Source organism: Ricinus communis, chromosome 2, assembly GCF_019578655.1.
Source record: "Ricinus communis isolate WT05 ecotype wild-type chromosome 2, ASM1957865v1, whole genome shotgun sequence".
Classification (NCBI taxonomy): Eukaryota; Viridiplantae; Streptophyta; class Magnoliopsida; order Malpighiales; family Euphorbiaceae; genus Ricinus; species Ricinus communis.
Window position 1 is genome coordinate 21,622,224 of NC_063257.1, and position 21,269 is coordinate 21,643,492.

General features: G+C 36.5%; 1 long non-coding RNA gene across 1 annotated transcript; it reads left to right on the top strand.

Annotated features, from left to right (window-relative positions):
• The first annotated feature begins 2,729 nt into the window (after nt 1-2,729).
• Nucleotides 2,730-5,157, top strand: LOC107261034. Its single transcript, XR_001535016.2, has 2 exons — nt 2,730-4,278; nt 4,462-5,157. It is a non-coding gene; the product is annotated as an uncharacterized LOC107261034 (long non-coding RNA).
• The last annotated feature ends 16,112 nt before the right edge of the window (nt 5,158-21,269 follow it).

Here is a 21,269-nt window from a genome sequence, read left to right on the forward strand (position 1 = left end):
CATTTGTTTGGAATTGAATTATTAGTCTAGAGACTAATTGTCCAATGCTAATCAACTCTCCCAATTGCATTTCATTTTCTTAAAAAAAGGGCTACATTAAACCTATTCAAAAAAATTTAAAAGTTAAATTGACAGTAAAATCTTAAAATGGCCAAATTGAATATAACTGTAAAGTTCGAAATCCAAATATAACCTCATTCCATTTATAAATACTCCCAACTGAAGTCTTACTACATGGACAGCCTAATAATTCCTTACATGAGTAATTTTATAATAATTAATTAAATAATATTTTTCTATAGAATATATGCCATTATTTCTGTCACTTTTAATTATTATATAAATGTTTAATTAGTTTGCTTATATACTAAATCATTACTCAAACTTTTTTTTTAAATTGCAAATTTTAAGCATCTCTATTCGGACTTAATATGGTAATAAGTCTATGGAACTATTAGAACATTATTTCAAATTTGAATCTCTATTTCTTTCTTTTTTAGTTTCATATTAACAGATTGTTAGTCTAGAAACTAATTATCAAATTTTATTGTCATTGATAAAATAAATATTATCACGAATAATTAAATTCTCGTTTTTTTTTGTTTTTAAAATTGTAATTTTATTGAATAATTTTTTGATTTCCAATGAAATATGGTCTTTTATTTGAAGATCAGTTAATGTGATATTTAACGTAATATCTAGTGAGTCACTAATTATTTTACAAATCAAAAAGTATAATAAGGTTATTTTAGAATGTTATAAAAATGAATGAGATTAACTAGAAAAATCTAACTTTCTTAATTATGCATAAATTAAAAATGAATTAGCAATTTAGAAAATGAATTAAATAATATTCCATTCTTTTTCTTTTGAGCAAAAGAAAAAATCTATTCATTAAGAAGTTGAAGACCATAGTTTTACATCGGTTGAGCAAGAATGTCAGCACCTTGTGGAACATCTCCACGAAAATGAGTTCCATACTGATGGATTGTGCCAAATGAGCAAAGAAAAGGGCCATAGAATTTGCATTCCTACTTGCGTAAATGAACTGTCTAATATCAAGCAATTAGACATAATCTGTAATGTCGTCCACAATCAATTCGTACAACAATTCTGTATAGATGACTTTTAGTTAGGTGTATTTAGGCTTGATCCTGCAAGGTAAAAAGAGTAAGAAGACAATGCCAGTCGGAAATTTCTAGAAAAGGAGGAAATGAAGAAAAGAACAAAGGGTTTAAGGGTTTTTTTACTTGATTCTTCTCTTCGGATTCTATATTTTTTGAGACAAGGATAGGATTTTAGGGGATCTTTACTCCGAGTGGTCCATCCTTCTCCTTCTTCCTCATTGGCTACTTTTCCTGACACAATGGCCTTCCTATTGGCTGCTAGTTAGAGCTGTTCATGGGCCTGGGTACTTGCCCAGGCCCGTACTCTTCTGGCCGGGCTTGGATAAAATTTTTTGTATAAGCCCGACCCGGCCCGAACCCACGAAAAGCCCGTACTTCTCAGGCCGGGCTTGAAATTTATATAGAAATCCAAGTCTGGCCCGGCCTGGTCCGATATCTAGTTTAGTTAGACAAAAAATATGTTCTTATAATTAAGTGCCTTATACTATTTAACTAGTTATTATTTCTGTTTATAGTTTTGTTGTTATTAATAATATATGAATTTTTAGGTAAGCTTATTATTTATATATTGATTTAGGTTACTAGTTATTTTTATTTATATAAAATATTTATTAATTTAAATATTTTTTGTTTTGTAGAAAATGTGAATTTGCAGTTTGTTGTTCTTTTATTTCAGTTTTTGGAGTTTTATTTAGATGGTTAAAAATATTAATTGATGTTTGTATCTTTATTATCATGATGAATATGATTATTGGGTTTAAATTTTGAATATTTGTGTTGAAATTGGATTTAAATTTTGAATATTTATATTGAAATTGGCTTTAAATTTTGAATATTTGTATTGAATTGTCGGCCGGGCCCGGTCAGATCCGACCCGAGCCCGATCAGGCCCGGCCAATGAACAGAAGTTTAATAGTTGACCGGACCGGACTTTTTAAAAAATTTCGGGCTCGGATTTGGATAGAAAATATTCAAAAATCTTCGGGCTTGGACATGCTCGGACTTGTTCATAAAAAAGTCAAATCCGGTCAGAGCTCGCCCAGGCTTGACCCATGAACAGGTCTACTGCTAGTACTATGGTGTATAGAGACGAACACCTATCTTGTCCTTGTTGCTGCATCCTTAAGCCGGAATGTAGGATGCCCCATCGAGTCTCCTGGGTCAGATCCTTTCCGACGATCATTCTCGTGGTTTTCACTGCTGATGACACGTGTAGTGGGATAGGCCCACTTGGTCTTTAGCCTATGCGGCTCGGTATACAATCGAGACCGACCAGAGTCTCCAGGGAGACCCACTAGTCTATCAGATGGTCACCTATTATCAATAGTCCAACCGTAGTTCATTCATCATTTATGTTCAATGTCCCTTTAGATGCGTCCTTCCTCGTTGTCTCGCACGTGTCGATTGACTGTTATGCTTTAAGGTGGGATTTTATACTTTTGAAAAGGCATACCAAGCGGTTTTCTTTTTGTGCTGATGTAACTATATTGTACGTGTCAGGTAACCATCGTCTCCAACTTGCCACGCATCTCCTAGCATTCAGTCTCCTTAAATACTTACTTCCCCCAAGACTTTCTTTTATTATTATCTCTTTCTATTTTTGCTCATTTCATTTTTTACTTTCTCTCTTGCTTTCATTCCAATGCTATTCCTATTCTGGGAATGGCTTCCAATAACAATAAGCTTCTTGTGTCTCCTCCTTGCATATTTTTCTCTTGTTGATTTCGTTATGCTTGCTTAATGCGATGTTATCTATGCTTTTCTCATTTTTTGTATTTTATTTTTCTATTCTTCTCCTTTTGGCGCGCTGTTCTAATTTTTTCTTATTTTTGCTCTTGTGTTGTTGTTTAGTTTTTCATTGGGTTCTTTTGGCTTTCTAGTGTCCCTCTCTCTGTGCCTGAGTAGATGATGATTCTAAGTTTTCTAAGGAGAATATTTCTAGTGATAGTGATATTGTTAACAACAATTCTTAGGCGAGTTATATAAGAGAACTGTCTTTTAAAGGACATTATGAGGTGATAGACGTGAGTGACAGTGATGTTGTCTTTTTGAGGTCTAGCACTGCCATAGCATTAACCCCATTGAGGTAGTGACAACTTGTTACTTGTGCCAGCATCTCTGTCAGTGTGTCCGATAATCCCAGCAACGAGTTAGAGGAAGTGGCTGCCAATTCTAACACCAGCCTAATTTCCTCCCAACTTACTGTCATTTAAATGGTAGAGAGCCAGAATAGTTATGGCTTTCCTCTGGGTTGCTCCTTGTCCTTGCTTGGAGATCAGAGAGCTGACAATATCTTAAGAGATAGTGAAATCACGATTTATGAGAAGACTCTTCGCGCTGGTCTCCATTTCCTATTGATCCAATTCTTAGTGGATCTACTGAAGCTTTATAACATTCGTATCATCCAACTAACTCCCAACAGTGGATGTTCGTATGCTCTTTCAGTCGGATCTGTTTCAGGCTGGGTTTTGAGCTTGACGTCAATGTTTTTCAACACATATGGCTTCTTAGTAAGAAAGACGAAATTTTCACTTCTTTGGTTGCCCTAGTAGGATGTTGTTTCGTTCTCTACCCAAGTCCCATCATTTCTGGAAAGATCGATACTTCATTCTGACTAATCCCGTAGGTTGGAGTGATCTCCCTAGGCATTGGAATTACAATGCGTTCTAAGAAGATAGTGGTGTTGGTTAGGTATGGTGGGAGAGCATAAAATTAACATGCTTAGGTTGTACACCTTGGACGGCGAGTATGATTATTTTGCCTTGATGTCATAGGTGGAAAGCGTTGATGTTTCGTTCTTATTTTACTTTTCTGACCTTATTCCTTCTCATTTTGTAGAGAATAATCCTTGGAAGCTCATGATTAAGAAAATGAAGAAGAAAGCTGTGGGCAAAGGTTGCCTTCTCTTGATCTCCCTGTTGACCCTTGGGGTTTGGACGTTAGCGACCGACCCTGATCTCCTGTTACTGAAGATCTGCCTACGGTGATCTCGACCCGTTCCTTTAAGCATGCTCATTCTGAGACTCCACCTTCAGATCTACCTCCTTAGACAAGAATTTGCCCTTCAGTCTCTAGTGCTATCAAAGAGTTCCACTTGAGTTTGATTGTTAAGCATTCGGCTTTTGACGCTGTCTCCGTTCGTAAAGAAGATGTATGTACTGAGCTGATCCAGTCATGTTCCTTGCCTATAGATAAAGATCTCTAGGAGAAATGTTCTAATGATGATAGTCTTATTGACTTCAACCGCCTATACGCTCTATAGATTTGCTCTATTCCTCTCTTTTTCCTCAAACTCTTTATTTGTCTGCTCATCTCACTATTGTTTTCTATCTAGCTTACTTACCTTACACAAGTTCTAGGAGATCGAGTTCACTCTTAATCCACGAAGATAACGACCAAAGAGGCTTGAGGAAATAGGCTATTCTGCAGTTGATGGAGGAAAAACACGACCAGTAGACTGAGATTGATCACTTAAAGGTGAATCAGAATAGCACTTTGGACTCCAAGCTCAAGAAATTGAGACTGGTTGAGGATTGTTTGTTAAATCTTCGTAAAGAGCTAAAAGAAAAGGACAATTAATTGCCTCATTGCAGGAGTTGCACGAGTTAGAGCTCGTTGATCTCCGTTCACAATTGATGGGTTAATGGAAGAGTCCCTTGGCATTTTTTATGACAGGAAGGCTCGTGTGGTGATTGAGCTTCGCAGGTTGCATCTCAACATGGATCTGTCATTCCTTGACCTGATCATTCCTGATGCTCTAGAGACTGAACTAGCTATAGGCGGAGATGTGGATGCGCCATATGATGTGGAGAATCGAGAGGTGTCCTTTGTGGATGATCCCGTGGATGATTCCTTCCCCATTTGCTCGATCTCTATTTTATTTTTACCTTTTTTTATGTATTGTGGTATGTTGGCCTTCTGCATTTTCTTAGCCTATTGAATAGTTATAAATTCTGTTATGTTTAGGTTTCCATGACTTTGAAGATCTTGTAAGACGATAATTTGTGTATGACAATAAACATTTGCATCAGCTTGTATTAATTAATTATGTTTATGTCTTTGCATCACTCATTTCGCTTTTGGTGGGATCTGCTTCATATATAACCTCTAGCTTGTGTTTTGGCTGTTTGCTTGGTTCTAGCCTTCGTGCCATGGGGTGCTTATTTATGAGCATAGAGTATTTGCATCTACTTTTCGTAATCCCAGTCGCAACCACAACCCTGGCCCAGCTTTTCTCTCAGCTTCTTCTCATCCTTTTCCTCCTTACGATCTTTTAGTCTCATTTTGTTAGGGCCATGTCTGCCCACAAAGTCTTTTAGTGAGCCTAATTGAATAAGCCTTTTGATTTCTTCCCTCAATTGCCAACAGTCATCTATTTTATGGCCTATGTCTTGATGGTACTCACAATATTTCTTAGGATTTCTCTTTGCTGGGTTGGTCTGCAACTTGCTTGACCACCTTTTATGCTCACCACTTCTCTTTACCCACATCAATATCTTACTCCTTGGCTTATTCAACGATGTGTACGACCGCTCTAATGACTAGGAGGGGCAGTCTGGTATTCCAAATGCCTACTGTCTATCAACCCTTGGATGATATGGCCTGTTATCCCTCGGGCCCCAATTCTCATACTGAGTTGATATCTTATCTTCCGCCACTTGTACCATATTCGGCTTTCTCGTCACCATTACATCTCTATCCATGGTCTCTTCTAACTAAATATGTTGCTTTGTTTTGTTCATCAACTTTAAAAAGGTACGGGGCTAATCTAGGTTGAGTGAGTTTTATAGCAGTTTTCATATGGTCCCACTTGTTAGAACTTTTATTGCCATACTATGATCTAAGTTGTCAACTTCCATAGCCTCTCTGTTAAACTGCTCTACAAACTCTTTAAAAGTATCATTAGTCCTCTAGTATAACTTCTGTAAGTCGGCTGAGACTTTGCAAATGGGTATGCTGGTCACAAATCCAGTGCATAAGGCTTCTGTTAACTGTGCGACTGAGTCAATGGAACTCGGCTGAGCCCTTGGTACCATACTTGGGCTAACCTGCTAACGTAATGGGAACACCTTTGATGTGCATAGTTTTACACATATTTGCTTGCATATTATTATGTATTTTCTTAGTAATTATTGTGCTTTTATTCCAAGATCACCCGTGATTTGTGTTCTTTTGCATTTCAGGAGAATTTATAGGTCCATCATCAGTGTTTGAGCAATTTTAGATCAATATATGCGAAAACGGACGGGAATTCATAAAAAATTGGATAAGGGCTCGTATTTCAAACATTGAGCACGGCCTAGGTCAAGGCCGTGCTTATCAGCACAGCCTGGACTCTGGCCGTGCGCCACCATTAGCCTTTAATCCTCAAATGTGGCGTTTTGGCACAATCTCTGAGGCTATCACGACCTCCAGCACGACCCGTGGTGGCTAAGCACCGGCGAGGGCACGACCATAAAGAAGACCTAATTTGCGATATGCAAAGGTTCAACATGGCCTGGACTCCAGCCGTGTTGACCAGCACGGCCTTGACCACGGCCGTGCTGGGACAATTATATAGGGAAAATGATTTCTTGTTCTATAGGGGGGAGCATAGAGAGTTTTGGCGGCTGGTTCGGTTTATGGAGAGTACTGAGTTTGGGAGAGAGTTGCAGAGAGGGAGAATCCCGGAATCGCAAGGTTCCGAGTGCAAAACAGTAGTGGAGCAAATTTAGAGGCAATTGGGGAGATCAATTATAGTGCAGATTCAGATTTGGAGTTGTTCATCCAATTCGAAAGAAAAGGGTGTATATGTTTCATTTTTGTTATTCTTTCATTATAATTGATTTCCTAGTTGTTTTAAACATGAACATGTGTAGCTAGATCGATTAAAATCCATTGGGATTTCTTTACTATATTGGCTTAGTATTAAATTATTGGATTGCTTGAGTTTAGTTTTGTATCCTTCTTGCTTTCAGTATTAATAAGATAATGCATTATTCATGAGACGTTGTGAATTATGGTGTTTAGATTGCTTATGTGATTGAGAAGTTCATTTGGTAGTTGGAAATTTGAATAGCAAGAACTAGTTAATAATCATTTAGAGATAAGGATAATTAACTAGCCGGATTAAGAATTAACAAAGCTTAATAGAGGTGGATTAAAGCTTAATGCTAATTTAAGGATCGATCGTTAGGAAGAGATTCCAACTTTAGGTTCTTGAGTATAGGAATTCGGTTATCTCGAGTGAGAAACTGGATTCAGTTAAGAATTCGTCCACAAGTAGCATAATTGGACTCATCAATCTGTTATCTTTTGTTTGATTGCAACTAGTTTAGGTTCCATTTGGGTTTGCTTTCTTGTCTTGGTTGTTTCATTTATCCATTCATTCATGCATCTCACTTAGAATTCAGCTTGTAGTTATTAGTAAATTTAGAATTTATCCATCATATGTTTTAGGTTAGATAACAAAGAACGAAGTAGTAACTCTAGGTTTTCACTTTCCTGAGAATACGACCTTGATACTCGTCATTAGTGCTAGACTGCATCGCTAGGTTCACTGTCTTAGATTGTAGCTGCATAAATAGCCTGTCATGCGGGTGACTCGGGTTCGATCCTCGCCAACAACGCCAAAAACTTGATAACTATTTATGCAGCTACAATCTAAGGCAGTGAACCTATCGATGCAGTCTAGCTCTAATGGCGAGTATCAAGGTCGTATTCTCGAAAAAGTGAAAACCTATAGTTACTACTTCGTTCTTTGTTATCTAACCTAAAATATATGATGGATAAATTCTAAATTTACTAATAACTACAAGCTGAGTTCTAAGTGAGATGCAGGAATAAATGGATAAATGAAACAACCAAGACAAGAAAGCAAACCTAAAAGTAACCTAAACTAGTTGGCAATCAAACAAAGATACAGATTGATGAATCCAATTATGCTACATGTGGACGAATTTTTAACTGAATTCAGTTTCTCTCTCGAGATAACTGAATTTCTAAACTCAAGAACCTAAAGTTGGAATCTCTTCCTAACGATTGATCCTTAGATTAGCATTAAGCTTTAATCTGCATCTATTAAGCTTTGTTAGTTCTTAATCCGGCTAGTTAATTATCCTTATCTCTAAGTGATTATTAACCAGTTCTTGCTATTCAAATTTCCAACTGCCAAATGAACTTCTCAATCATATAAAGCAATCTAAACACCACAATTCACAACGTCTCATGAATAGTGCATTATCTTATTAATACTGAAAGCAAGAAGGATACAAAACTAAACTCAAACAATCCAACAATTTAATACTAAGGCAACATAGTAAAGAAATCCCAATGGATTTAATCGATATAGCTACACATGTTCGTGTTTAAAACAACTAGGAAATCAATTACAATGAAAGAATAACAAAAATGAAACATATACACCCTTTTCTCTCAAATTGGACATAGTAGGAACACCTTACACATGACAGAGTCTTTAAATGTGTGCGGGTTCATTGTTGTCTGGAAGTGAGAGATGTGGCTGTGAGGACTGCCTTCGCTGTCAAACATCTTCAGCATGGGCAATCTCAGCTTCTCCGGGTATGGGTCATATAGAAGGTAGTCTATGAGGGCAGACTGTATCAACAAGCAAGATCGGCCGCTCCTCTCTTGTGGCCTCATTTCTTTTATCAAACTTTTCATTTGTTCTTAGAAATCAACAACATCGATGCTGGTGTTCTTTAGGGAGACTGGTGTAACAATGGTTGAAGGGTCTTTTGTGGTAGTTGGGTCAGTATTTTAGTGTTCTTTAGCTAGGTTTGTTGGGTGTCTATCTAAAGGTATAGGTAGTTGGGCCTTGACTTTCTTTCATCTTTTCCAAAAGTGTAGTAAATTCCTGCAACTTTTCTAGGGCGGCATCGACATCAGGTTATGCATTAAAGCTCAATGTATTATGGCTGGTGTTTGTTGGTGATTCCATGTTTAGGAGTCTTTGGTGGTTGGTGTTTCCATTTGCTCTTTTCCCTTCCTTGAGTTGTGTACCATATGGCAATCACTGCACCAACTGATGACTCTAGTAAGGTGTTGTTAGGCTTGATCTTGCAAGGCAACAAGAGTATAAGACAATGTCGTTTGGGAGACTAGCAAGGCCCCTCCAACGAGTAAGTTAATGAGAGTTTTGGGAAAGGAAGGAAAGAAACAAAAGAACAAAGGGTTTAAGGGCTAGGGTTCTTCTACCTGATTCCTCTCATCATATTCTATATATATAAGAGAAGGATAGGGTTTTAGGAGATCTTTATTCACATTGGTCTATTCCCCTCCTTCTTCCTCATTACTTGCTCATATTGGTGTTATAGTCATTCATTGGTTGTCAATACTATTGTGCTCAGAGGTGGACATTTGTCTTGTCCTTATTACTTAGGCCCTAAACTAGGTTTAAGGACGATCCATCAACTCTCCTGGATTGGGTCCTTTCTAATGATCACTTTCATGGTTTCTACGGTGGCGACATGTATAGCGTGAGGGCCCACTTGGTCTTTTATCTTTTTGGCTCGGTTTTCCATGGCGATCGACGACGGTCTCTAGGGATGCCCACTAGTCTTCTTGATGGAGACTTGTTATCACTTTCTAAAAACAATTTTCCTTGCATTAATTTTTCATCTGATCGATCTAGAAATTCTTTAAGTTAACTTTAATATTTTAAAGTCAAAATTTTTTATAAGATATCCAAGCACCTAAGGTAAAGCTTGATGTCATTATATGGGTGATACAACCTCCTATTGAAAAGTCTATAAGAGGTCCAATTGCACCTATTGAAGTAAGAAAGAGATGGATGAAAGCCTTAAAATTTCTTTGGGTCAATTAAAGAGGGGATAACTCAAAGCTTAGGTAAGGTGTCTATTGTGATAGTTGCATACCACGAGCGGTGTAGTATGTCGATATCGTTCCCATGAGGATTTTTGCTTATCCACCTATAAACTCATTCTCTAATTTTTAAAGTCCAAAAAAGTGATAAAAATTTCTAATACTAAGAGAAAATAATTTAAACAACTAAAAATTCACTTAATATGTCAATGGTAAGAACAATCTAAGAAAGACAATAATGGATGAAAACCTAGAAATTTCATTTCCATCCCTCTTCCCTATTATTCTGCATGAACTTGTCCAACTTAGACTCCAATGATGCTAATCGAACTTGTGTTTATATAGGTTAAAATGAAGGTTTTCCTTATTGTCTCATGTTTCCTACATTATCATGAGACCAAGAAATATTTGGATGGTTCCTCCAACCTAGATTGTAAGTATTAAAATAAGGATTATTACCTCGATTCGCCAGTTGTATCCTAATATAATACACTTGCTTTTCATTAACCTTTTCTCCTTTGAAGCATTCAAGAGTAACATGTCTTATTTGACCATATAAATCATAAGGGTTTTTTAATACAGGCTACCTAATTTTTGGAATTCACTCTCATAGAGTTGGGTTGGTTAGTTAGTTTTACAAACTCTACTTGTAGCGTCTATTGTGTTAAAGTATGCCCTAAAGACAAGGAGTTATCAGATGATCTATATTAATTTATACATCATATTGATGGCATACAATTATACCAAAAGCATTGTTCAACTCTTTAGTGGCACGAGTAGTCATGGTATTATTAAAGAATAATCCAAATAATTAGAGATGAATACCATGGAATGTAAACACAAATGTAAGAGAAATTATAAAGTGAGTTTATAATGATGAAGTTCTCATTACATACATTCCCGAACTTTATACACAATCAATATTTGATCAAGAATTAGATATTGATCATTGGATATTGATTAAACGCTCGAGACTACCATAATATATTATCACTTACTTGTCAAGTAAGTAATCTGTCTCATAAGGTTGAGGAATAAGGATTCCGAGATAAGCATATAGGTGCTTTTACAAGAACAAGTTCATTAAATACGATCCTACTGAGTAGTCCATATGGAATTTACCCTAAGTGTGTGGACAATACTCTTATGAAAATCCTGTAAGACACGATCCTTAGACTTGAGATAATAATATATTACTTAATATGAGGATTATTATACTTTAATACTATCTTATGTTCTCCTATCTATATAGTGCTCAAGGGATAGTCATTGGGTATAGTAAGAGTCATATGAAGATAATAAGTTATCAATAAAGAATGCATTACCCAAGATAATATGTAATGGGATCTTATCTTAATGATTCTTGATGTGCATTAACATGAAACCAAGTGATAAGTGCTAGAAGCACTTACTTTTGAATCTTGTTTTACCTCGATTTCACCTTAAATTGAGTTCAACTTATTTGTTGGAGTTTTTTTCAGCCCTTTTTAGGTACTTGGCAAGCTTGCATGACAAGAAGAAGTTTTAGCTTCAAAATACAAGAAAAATCAGCCAAGGAGCACTTGATCATTAAGGAAAAGAGTATCACACGGGCATGACACAGGAAAAACCTTCCCGTGTGACCTTCTCGTGTGAAGTGTAAAACTTAGCAGAATGAAGGAGTGCAAGACACGGGAGGCACATGTCTGTGTGGCCTTCCCGTGTGAGATGGAAAAAATGGTAGATTGTCCAAGACATGACACTCGAAGAGGACATGCCCATGTTCCCTTCCCGTGTGGATAGTGGATATTCTCAAGAACAAATTTTAGCCAAGGACTCCACATGGTCATGTGGCCCTCGTGTGGTACTTAAAAACACATTATGTAAAGGAACTTTTGGATTTTCTTTAAGGGAGTTCCATTATATTTTCATTTCTAGAGAGAGAAACACTTAGAAACTTCATCTTTCTTTCATTTCTAGGGTTTTGATTGGTATTTCTCAAGGAGAACATCGTTTCCTTTATTGCTTTCCAAGATTGAAAATTCGAGATTGAAGATTTTCAACTCTACTCTTCCATGACTTGTTTGAGATCTTATTTCCCTAATCTTTATTTCTTTATTGTAATCTCTATGAACTAATTTCCTTGCTATTTGGGTTTTGATGAACCCTAATTTGTTTTGTATGGATTGATTCAAACTTAATGCAAATAATCTTTATATGAGTTGTTTTATCCCTTTGGTTGCTTAATTATCAATTTCAATTAATAAGTTGACGTATTGATTGAGATTTATTTTCATAAACTTATTAGAGATAACTTTTTATGAATTGATAACATCTTAGGAATTGAGGATTGATTGGGATACTAGAGATAGATCTGTAAAATTCTTTGGTTCAATAGTTCCCTAATCTTAATGCATGACCTGAGTGAGTGGGTTTGAGAAGTGATTCCTCTCCCTCCTCTTAGAAATTAAAGGTTTAATCACTTGAGAAAAGTTTAAACCTAATTTTATGGAATGCCAACTCAACTCTTGATTTGAATTAATTATTGTTTGTTTCATGAAATACTTAACTTATTAGGGGGATTCACTACCAAAATAGGTTTGATCCTTGATAAATCTACCAATTGTTTTAATCTTTATTTTCTAGATTGTTTTACTTTTAAATATAATTACACTCATTTGATTGCTAAAAATTAGTGTATGGTTGAAGGTAGTACTCATAATTAGGTCCTCAGTGGAACGATACTCTTTTTCATCATTATATTACTTGATACGATCGGTGCACTTTGTCGTGTACAGATAGCACACATCACCAAGGCTGTATGAATGAAGATTATGAAAAGTGTTCTATAAATCTTATTGAAGATGTTATATGTAATTATCAAGAATAAATATGATTGTTTCAATTATAGAGTTGACACTTGCATCCACGCTCTATGAAGCAAATTGGAATAAAATTACAATAAAAGGATTGAATTACATTATAAGATTGTTCGCTTAAAAGGTTGATAAAAACACTTTAATCATTCCTACACATTTGGGTGGTCTAGATGCCAATCTTGATCTATGAATATAGAATAAATTAAATTAGAGAATTAACATTGATTAAAGAAGTTTAATTCATATTCCATATTCATTACCAATATGTTAGGAACCTTTTGGGTCACACATAAATTGGCTTTAAGTGAGAATTAAAATGAGACTTTAAGCATTGAGCTTAAGCTCATATATATTAGGCCTAATTAAAGGTTAATTAATGAAGAGCTAATGAGCCTTGTATAATGGGCCTATCATGGGTTTATGATGTGAGCTACTCGTGTCAGCTACAATCTAAGGCAGTGTACCTATCGATGCAGTCTAGCACTAATGGTTAGTATCAAGGTCGTATTCCTCGAGAAAGCAAAAGCCCAGAGTTACTTCTTTGTTCTTTGTTATATTAACCTAAAATGGATGATGAATAATTTCTAAACTAAATATTAACTACAAGCTAAGTTCTGAGGGAGATACAAGAGTAATTGATAACTAAAATAACCAAGACAAGAAAGTAAACCCAAAGGGAATCTAAACTAGTTGGCAATCAAACAAAAGATAAAGGATTGGTGAGTCTAATTATGCTACCCGTGGATGAATTCTTAACCGAATTCGGTTTCTCTTTCGAGATAACCGAATACCTAAACCTAATAACCTAAAGTTGGAATCTCTTCCTAACGATTGATTCTTAAATTAGCATTAAGCTTTAATCCGCCTCTATTAAGCTTTGTTAATTCTTAATCCGGCTAGTTAATTATCCTTATCTCTAAGCGATTATTAACCAGTTCTTGCTATTCAAAATTCCAATTGCCAAATGGACTTCTCAATCACACAAAGCAATCTAAACACACAATTCACAACGTCTCATGAATAATGCATTATCTTATTAATACTGAAAATAAGAAGAATACAAAATTAACCCAAGCAATCCAACAATATAATATCAAGCCAACATAGTAAAGAAATCCCAATGGATTAAATCAATCTAGCTAATCATGTTCATTATCAAAATCCACAAGAATTCAATTGCAACAATGAGTAAAAAGGTAGAGAAAACCCGATTACTCCCTTAGATGAGAGTAAACAGCCCCAATTCCTCTTGCTCAATCTTGAATCGATCCTTGTTTCTCTTGCTCGATTTGAAAACTAATCGACGAACCTCGCCCAATCTTCAATCTTTAAAGGGAATCCGATTGAAACCTTGATCCAAGTCTCCTTTTCTCTTGGTTTCGGCTCAGAAAACCCTTAGAGAGAGAAATATTAGGGTTTGGGACGTTCTAACCCTAGCCTCCTCCTTTTTCTCCTCTCTTCATTCTTTGAATTAATTCCCCCCATCGCCGCCAACATGGTCGTGTTCTTTGCCGTGTTGGGACACGGGCTGGTGTTCCTGGCCATGTTACTCTCTGTGGCCGTGCTCCCTAAGAACTTCTTTTTCGTTGATGTGTGATGCACCTAACACGTCCCGTGTTTGTTCCCGTGTTGGGAACACGGCCAGTGTTGAGACAACACGACCATGTTCAGCTTCCTCATGCTCGTACTTAGCTTGTTTCGGCAGCTTTGACGTCCAATTATGCTCCAATTCTTCCCTTTTTTCATTCTTTGACTCCTTTTGGACCTAATGCACACAAACAGACGCATAAGGTGAGTGTTGGTACCAATTCATATCCAAATATTCATAAAATCGATCTTAAAAACCCCATTTAGATGTTTGATGTGTACTACTCGTGTTAGCTACAATCTAAGGCAATGTACCTATCGATGCAGTCTAGCACTAATGGCGAGTATCAAGGTCGTATTCCTCGGGAAAGTGAAAGCCCAGAGTTACTCCTTTGTTCTTTGTTATATTAACCTAAAATTAGGGATAAATAATTTCTAAACTAACTAATAACTACAAGCTAAGTCCTAAGGGAGATGCAAGAGTGATTGATAAATGAAATAACTAAGGCCAGAATACAAACCCAAAGGGAATCTAAACTAGTTGGCTATCAAACAAAAGATAAAGGATTGGTGAGTCTAATTATGCTACCCGTGGATGAATTCTTAACCGAGTTCGGTTTCTCTCTCGAGATAACCGAATTCCTAAATCTAATAACCTAAAGTTGGAATCTCTTCCTAACGATTGATTCTTAAATTAGCATTAAGCTTTAATCCGCCTCTATTAAGCTTTGTTAATTCTTAATTCGGCTAGTTAATTATCCTTATCTCTAAGCAATTATTAACCAGTTCTTGCTATTCAAAATTCCAATTGCCAAATGGACTTCTCAATCACACAAAGAAATCTAAACACACAATTCACAACGCCTCATGAATAATGCATTATCTTATTAATACTGAAAACAAGAAGAATACAAAATTAACCCAAGCAATCAAACAATATAATATCAAGCCAACATAGTAAAGAAATCCCAATGGATTAAATCAATCTAGCTAATCATATTCATTATCAAAATCCATAAGAATTCAATTGCAACAATGAGTAAAAAGGTAGAGAAAACCCAATTACACCCTTGGATGAGAGTAAACAGCCCCAAATCCTTTTGCTCCAATTGAATCGATTCTTGTTCCTCTTGCTCGATTTGAAAATCAATCAACAAACCTCGCCCAATCTTTGATCTTTGAAGGGAATCCGATTGAAATCTTGATCCAAGTCTCCTTTTCTCTTGGTTTCAGCTCAGAAAACCCTTAAGGAAAGAAAAATTAGGGTTTGGGACGTTCTAACCCTAGCCCCCTCCTTTTTTTTCCTCTCTTCGTTCTTTTAATTAATACCCCCTGTCGCCTCCAACACAGTGTCCCCCGCAAGGACACGGCCGGTGTTCCCGGCCTTATACTCTCTGTGGCCGTGCTCTATAAGATCTACTTCTTCTTTGATGTCCAACACGGCCGTGTTGGTTCCCGTGTTGGTAACACGGCCTGTGTTTGTGACCGTGTTGAGAACACGGCCAATGTTAAGACCAACACGGCCATGTTCAGCTTCCTTATGCTCGTACTTAGCTCGTTTCAGCAGCTTTGACATCCAATTATGCTCCAATTCTTTCCTTTTTCATTCTTTGACTTCTTTTGGACCTAATCACACAAACATACGTATAGGGTGAGTGTTGGTACCAATTCACATCTAAATATCCATAAAATCGATCTTAAAAACCCCATTTAGATGTGTGTATTTTACGCACATCAAATAACCCCACACTTAGCTCATTGCTTGTCCTTAAGCAATTAAAAGTAAAATAAGGAAAATAAACCACTAAGGAACAATACTTAAACTGACAGACAAGTTAGAGAGCTCCTGCACATATCCTTAACAAGAGTAAGTGAAACAAAAAGAAACGAAGCAATCAATTCAAGTATCACAACCAAGATGCCAATAATTCACAAAATACTGTCTCAATGAAAGTATTCAGAACCAACTCTTCACCAGATTCACTCTAAATCACTCAAAGTGTTTAAAGGGTAGTGTTTAATTGCTCAATGCATCAACTACTGCCTTACTTACTATATGCTTGCTCTTAAATCTTACTCCTACCACTCATGGAGAGTCAACAACCATGTCAAGAGGTCTTTATAAGGGTTGTAATGGGGATTAGGTAAGGGTAGGTAAATTTGGTCAAAGTTGAACCTATGGTGTTCTGCAATGAAATACATGACCTGCATACAAGTCACAATGATCACAAGGGGTAAACAATGGACAGTAGTCCAAGGGAAATAGGAATCAAGTCAAAATGTTTAGCTCACTTACTTTCTTTCTTTTCATCACCTTTCCCTCTTACTCTTTTTTTTTCTTTTCTTTTCTTTTTCTTCTTTTTTTTTTCATAAGGGAAGAACATTCACATAATAGAGTGAATTTCCTTTTGGATTGAAGTAAGCTACTACAAGATTCCAACGCTATTCCCAAGATAAAAATTCCCAATAAAAACAACTCATATGCAAAATCATAACCCAAAGCAGAATAAAACTAAGTGGTAATGGAATATGATAAAAGAAATGGTGAAAGAAGGGGTTATCTACAGACTCAATAAACGAATGAAGGCTATTTGGCTAGAATGAAAAACCTAAGTGCCGCTATCATACCAAAGTGTTAAACTCTCCTTGTGGCTCTCATAAGCATTACCGAGCAAGTTCTAAAAGTAAAAACAGTAATTGGCACTCTCAAGAAGAAATAAATAAAAGCATATAACGTGTATGCTTACAATTTAGGCTCAATTTCTCACAAGTGTGCTTTTTGAGTAGGTTCCAAACAAAAATCATCAAAACAGAATTAAATAAACCAAAGCAACTTAGTGCAAAACTCAAACTAATTATCTTACATTCTTCCGCAAAACTCAACACTATCGGTTTTACTCGATCACATGGACATAAACAGGATTTCAAAAGCAAGTCAACAGTAAGAGCATTGAAACAAAGTGAAAATTTTTCAAAATCTTACAAAAGATTGCATAAAGAATAAACAAATAATTAAGACGGGATAAATATCACCCACCCCACATTTGAAGGACACACTGTCCTCAATGTACAAAATATAAGAAATGCAAAAGGGAAAAGAACTAAAACTGCCCTGACTATGGCTCCGGAGCGAACAGAGGTGCATCAACAGGTATATCAGGGCGTTGGCTAGTCTGTGGTAGAAGAGTGGCTGCAAATAATAAAATAAAGACTTAAAATCGAGCTGAAACAAAAAATAAAATATGAAAACTAAAACTAATGAAATGTTTCAAAACAAAAGGTTAAAATATTAGAGATGAAAGATAAAGTTTGGGGTGCCTCCCAAAAGCTCTTCTTTTTGATGTGATGAGTCTTCTTAGCTGGACTCATGGTAAAAAGCAAACAGTAAGGATTGACGACCATCCATCCTTCTTCCAAGCAAATGGCTTCAAGTATCTGCTTAAAGGGATAATCGTCGACTTCCTCTTCCCGACTATTAAGCAAGTTGCTAGTATGATGGGCAAGACTCGCTCCTCGTATAATTGCACGTAGTCATGATGCTCTAGGGGCTCTTCCAATTTGAAAGCCGGAGTTTCACCAATTGGAAGGATCGACGGTTGGGCAATTTCTTCAGGAACGTTGATGGTTTTCTCTAGTCCTTGGCTTGGTTCACTTGCTAGAAGAAACTCGAGCTCCTCCAAGACTTCCTCATTGGATAACTCGTGCTCATCTTCCATCATCGAAGGGACTTATGAAAAATCCACTAAAAATTCCTCTAACTGCAACTCAGCATCATCAACTATACGTTCTTGTTGATAGTCTTTCAAAGGAATCATGTTCGCCTCTTCCTTTTCTGGTTCCATCTCCATGTTCAAGAAATCGTCCTGCACATAAGCATCATCGTCAAACATAATAGATAAACCAGAAAAATTCTCACCTGAACGCAAAGTGACGGCACTCAAATGTTCCTCGGATTCAGTAGCGTTTGATGGAGTTCTCGATTGCTCTTCAATTAGTAACTTGAAGATTAAGCCTACTTGATGCTCTATGTTGTTAGTCGAGGCTTGTTGATCTTCAAGTATCCTCTCTATTTGTTAGAATCTATCATCAAGACCTGTAATGAACCTCATCATCAGCTCCTCCGACACTAACTCTTCATGTTGAGTTGAAGGTGCAAGATTAGGCCACGATGTGGTTACGAGATTCTAGTGGTTCCGGGCCATCTAAGCTCCATCCATAGGGTGAATGAGTGCTCCACTCTTGATTATAGGTGCTTCTATACGAGTCATTTGGCCAATTGCCCGTGATAATTCAATTCGCTCACGCTTCTAAGAATAAAGAGTAAAATCACTGCACAATGGACAATCATTACTCAAATGTAAACCACAACAAAATTCACAAAAAACTTGAGATGAAAGGATAGGAGTGGAGAGTTGATCGGTAGCCCTGCAAAACGATTCCACTCGAGCTTCTAAAGATGCACGGGTATCCCAATTTTTAGCACTCTCTTGGTTCCTAATCCCATTTTCCAATGCGTCATACAAAGAGTTTGAGTTTAGCATTGAACCTCCTTATCATTCACTATCTGAATCATAAACTTAAACTAAATAAATATGTACAAATAAAATAAAATAAATAAACAAATAAAAATAAAAATCATAAAATAATAAGAAAGAAAAAAAATTGGCTAAATTAACAAATAACAAATTTCACTCTAGTTTTCAAACAATTCCCCGGCAACGGCGCCAAAAATTTGATGTGAGCTACTCGTGTCAGCTACAATCTAAGGCAGTATACCTATCGATGCAGTCTAGCACTAATGGCGAGTATCAAGGTCGTATTCCTCGGGAAAGCGAAAGCCCAGAGTTACTTCTTTATTCTTTGTTATATTAACCTAAAATGGATGATGAATAATTTCTAAACTAACTATTAACTACAAGCTAAGTTCTGAGGGAGATGCAAGAGTAATTGATAACTAAAATAACCAAGACAAGAAAGTAAACCCAAAGGGAACCTAAACTAGTTGGCAATCAAACACAAGATAAAGGATTGGTGAGTCTAATTATGCTACTCGTGGACAAATTCTTAACCGAATTCGGTTTCTCTCTCGAGATAACCGAATTCCTAAACCTAATAACCTAAAGTTGGAATCTCTTCCTAACGATTGATTCCTAAATTAGCATTAAGCTTTAATCCGTCTCTATTAAGCTTTGTTAATTCTTAATCCGGCTAGTTAATTATCCTTATCTCTAAGCGATTATTAACTAGTTCTTGCTATTCAAAATTTCAATTGCCAAATGGACTTCTCAATCACACAAAGCAATCTAAACACACAATTCACAACATCTCATGAATAATGCATTATCTTATTAATACTGAAAATAAGAAGAATACAAAATTAACCCAAGCAATCCAACAATATAATATCAAGCCAACATAGTAAAGAAATCCCAATGGATTAAATCAATCTAGCTAATCATGTTCATTATCAAAATCCACAAGAATTCAATTGCAACAATGAGTAAAAAGGTAGAGAAAACCCGATTACTCCCTTGGGTGAGAGTAAACAGCCCCAATTCCTCTTGCTCAATCTTGAATCGATCCTTGTTTCTCTTGCTTGATTTGAAAACTAATCGACGAACCTTGCCCAATCTTCAATCTTTAAAGGGAATCTAATTGAAACCTTGATCCAAGTCTCCTTTTCTCCTAGTTTCAGCTCAGAAAACCCTTAGAGAGAGAAATATTAGGGTTTGGGACGTTCTAACCCTAGCCTCCTCCTTCTTTTCCTCTCTTCGTTCTTTTAATTAATTCCCCCTGTCGCCGCCAACATGGCCGTGTTCTTTGCCGTGTTGGGGACACGGGCTGGTGTTCCTGGCCGTGTTACTCTCTGTGGCCGTGCTCCCTAAGAACTTCTTTTTCGTTGATGTGTGATGCACCCAACACGGCCCGTGTCTGTTCCCGTGTTGGGAACATGGCCGGTGTTTGTGCCCGTGTTGAGAACACGGCCAGTGTTGAGACCAACACGGCCATGTTCAGCTTCCTCATGCTCGTACTTAGCTCGTTTCGGTAGCTTTGACGTCCAATTATGCTCCAATTCTTCCCTTTTTTCATTCTTTGACTCCTTTTGGACTTAATGCACACAAACAGATGCATAAGGTGAGTGTTGGTACTAATTCATATCCAAATATCCATAAAATCGATCTTAAAAATCCCATTTAGATGTGTGTATTTTACACAGATCAGTTTATTATCCATGGATTGGATCTTAATTAATCAAAATCCAATTAGAAAAACTAAAGCCTAACTTGATGTAACTAGGATTTTGTAGTAATCTTAAACCTTTAAGGATTTTAATTACAAGGCCATACATATAGAAAGAGATGCATAGGGTGGCAAAGGATTGATGTTTTTTTATTCAGGAAGACATCTTCTTGAGAAGAACACTGTAGGTGAATGAATCAATAAAATTATTTAATTCATCCCTCTTTCTTGGAACTAGTATTCAATCTCCTACATCTCTTTTTAATCTCTTAAAAGTTGTTTAAAAGATCTTTGCTCAGAAGCTTGTGTGGATCACCAAAAGAGGCTGGTCATTTGAGTAGCTTTAAAGTGCATCAATCATCCTTGAAGAATCAAGAATCAATAAAGCTAGAAGCACTCCTTGGAATTGCGGCATACTCCCTTTGCAAGCCTTCTCCATCTTTTGTTTATTTTGTGTGCTATGATTACTTTACATCAATGAGATCCTTGGTAGGAATTGAAAATTTTTTATGCTGCTTTCGTTGCTCAATTCGTTATATTTTAATATCAATTCCTAAAAACTTGATCTAATACAAACACTTCTCTTTTCTCCTTCATAATGGATTTGATCCTTTTTGTATCCTACAATGCATTG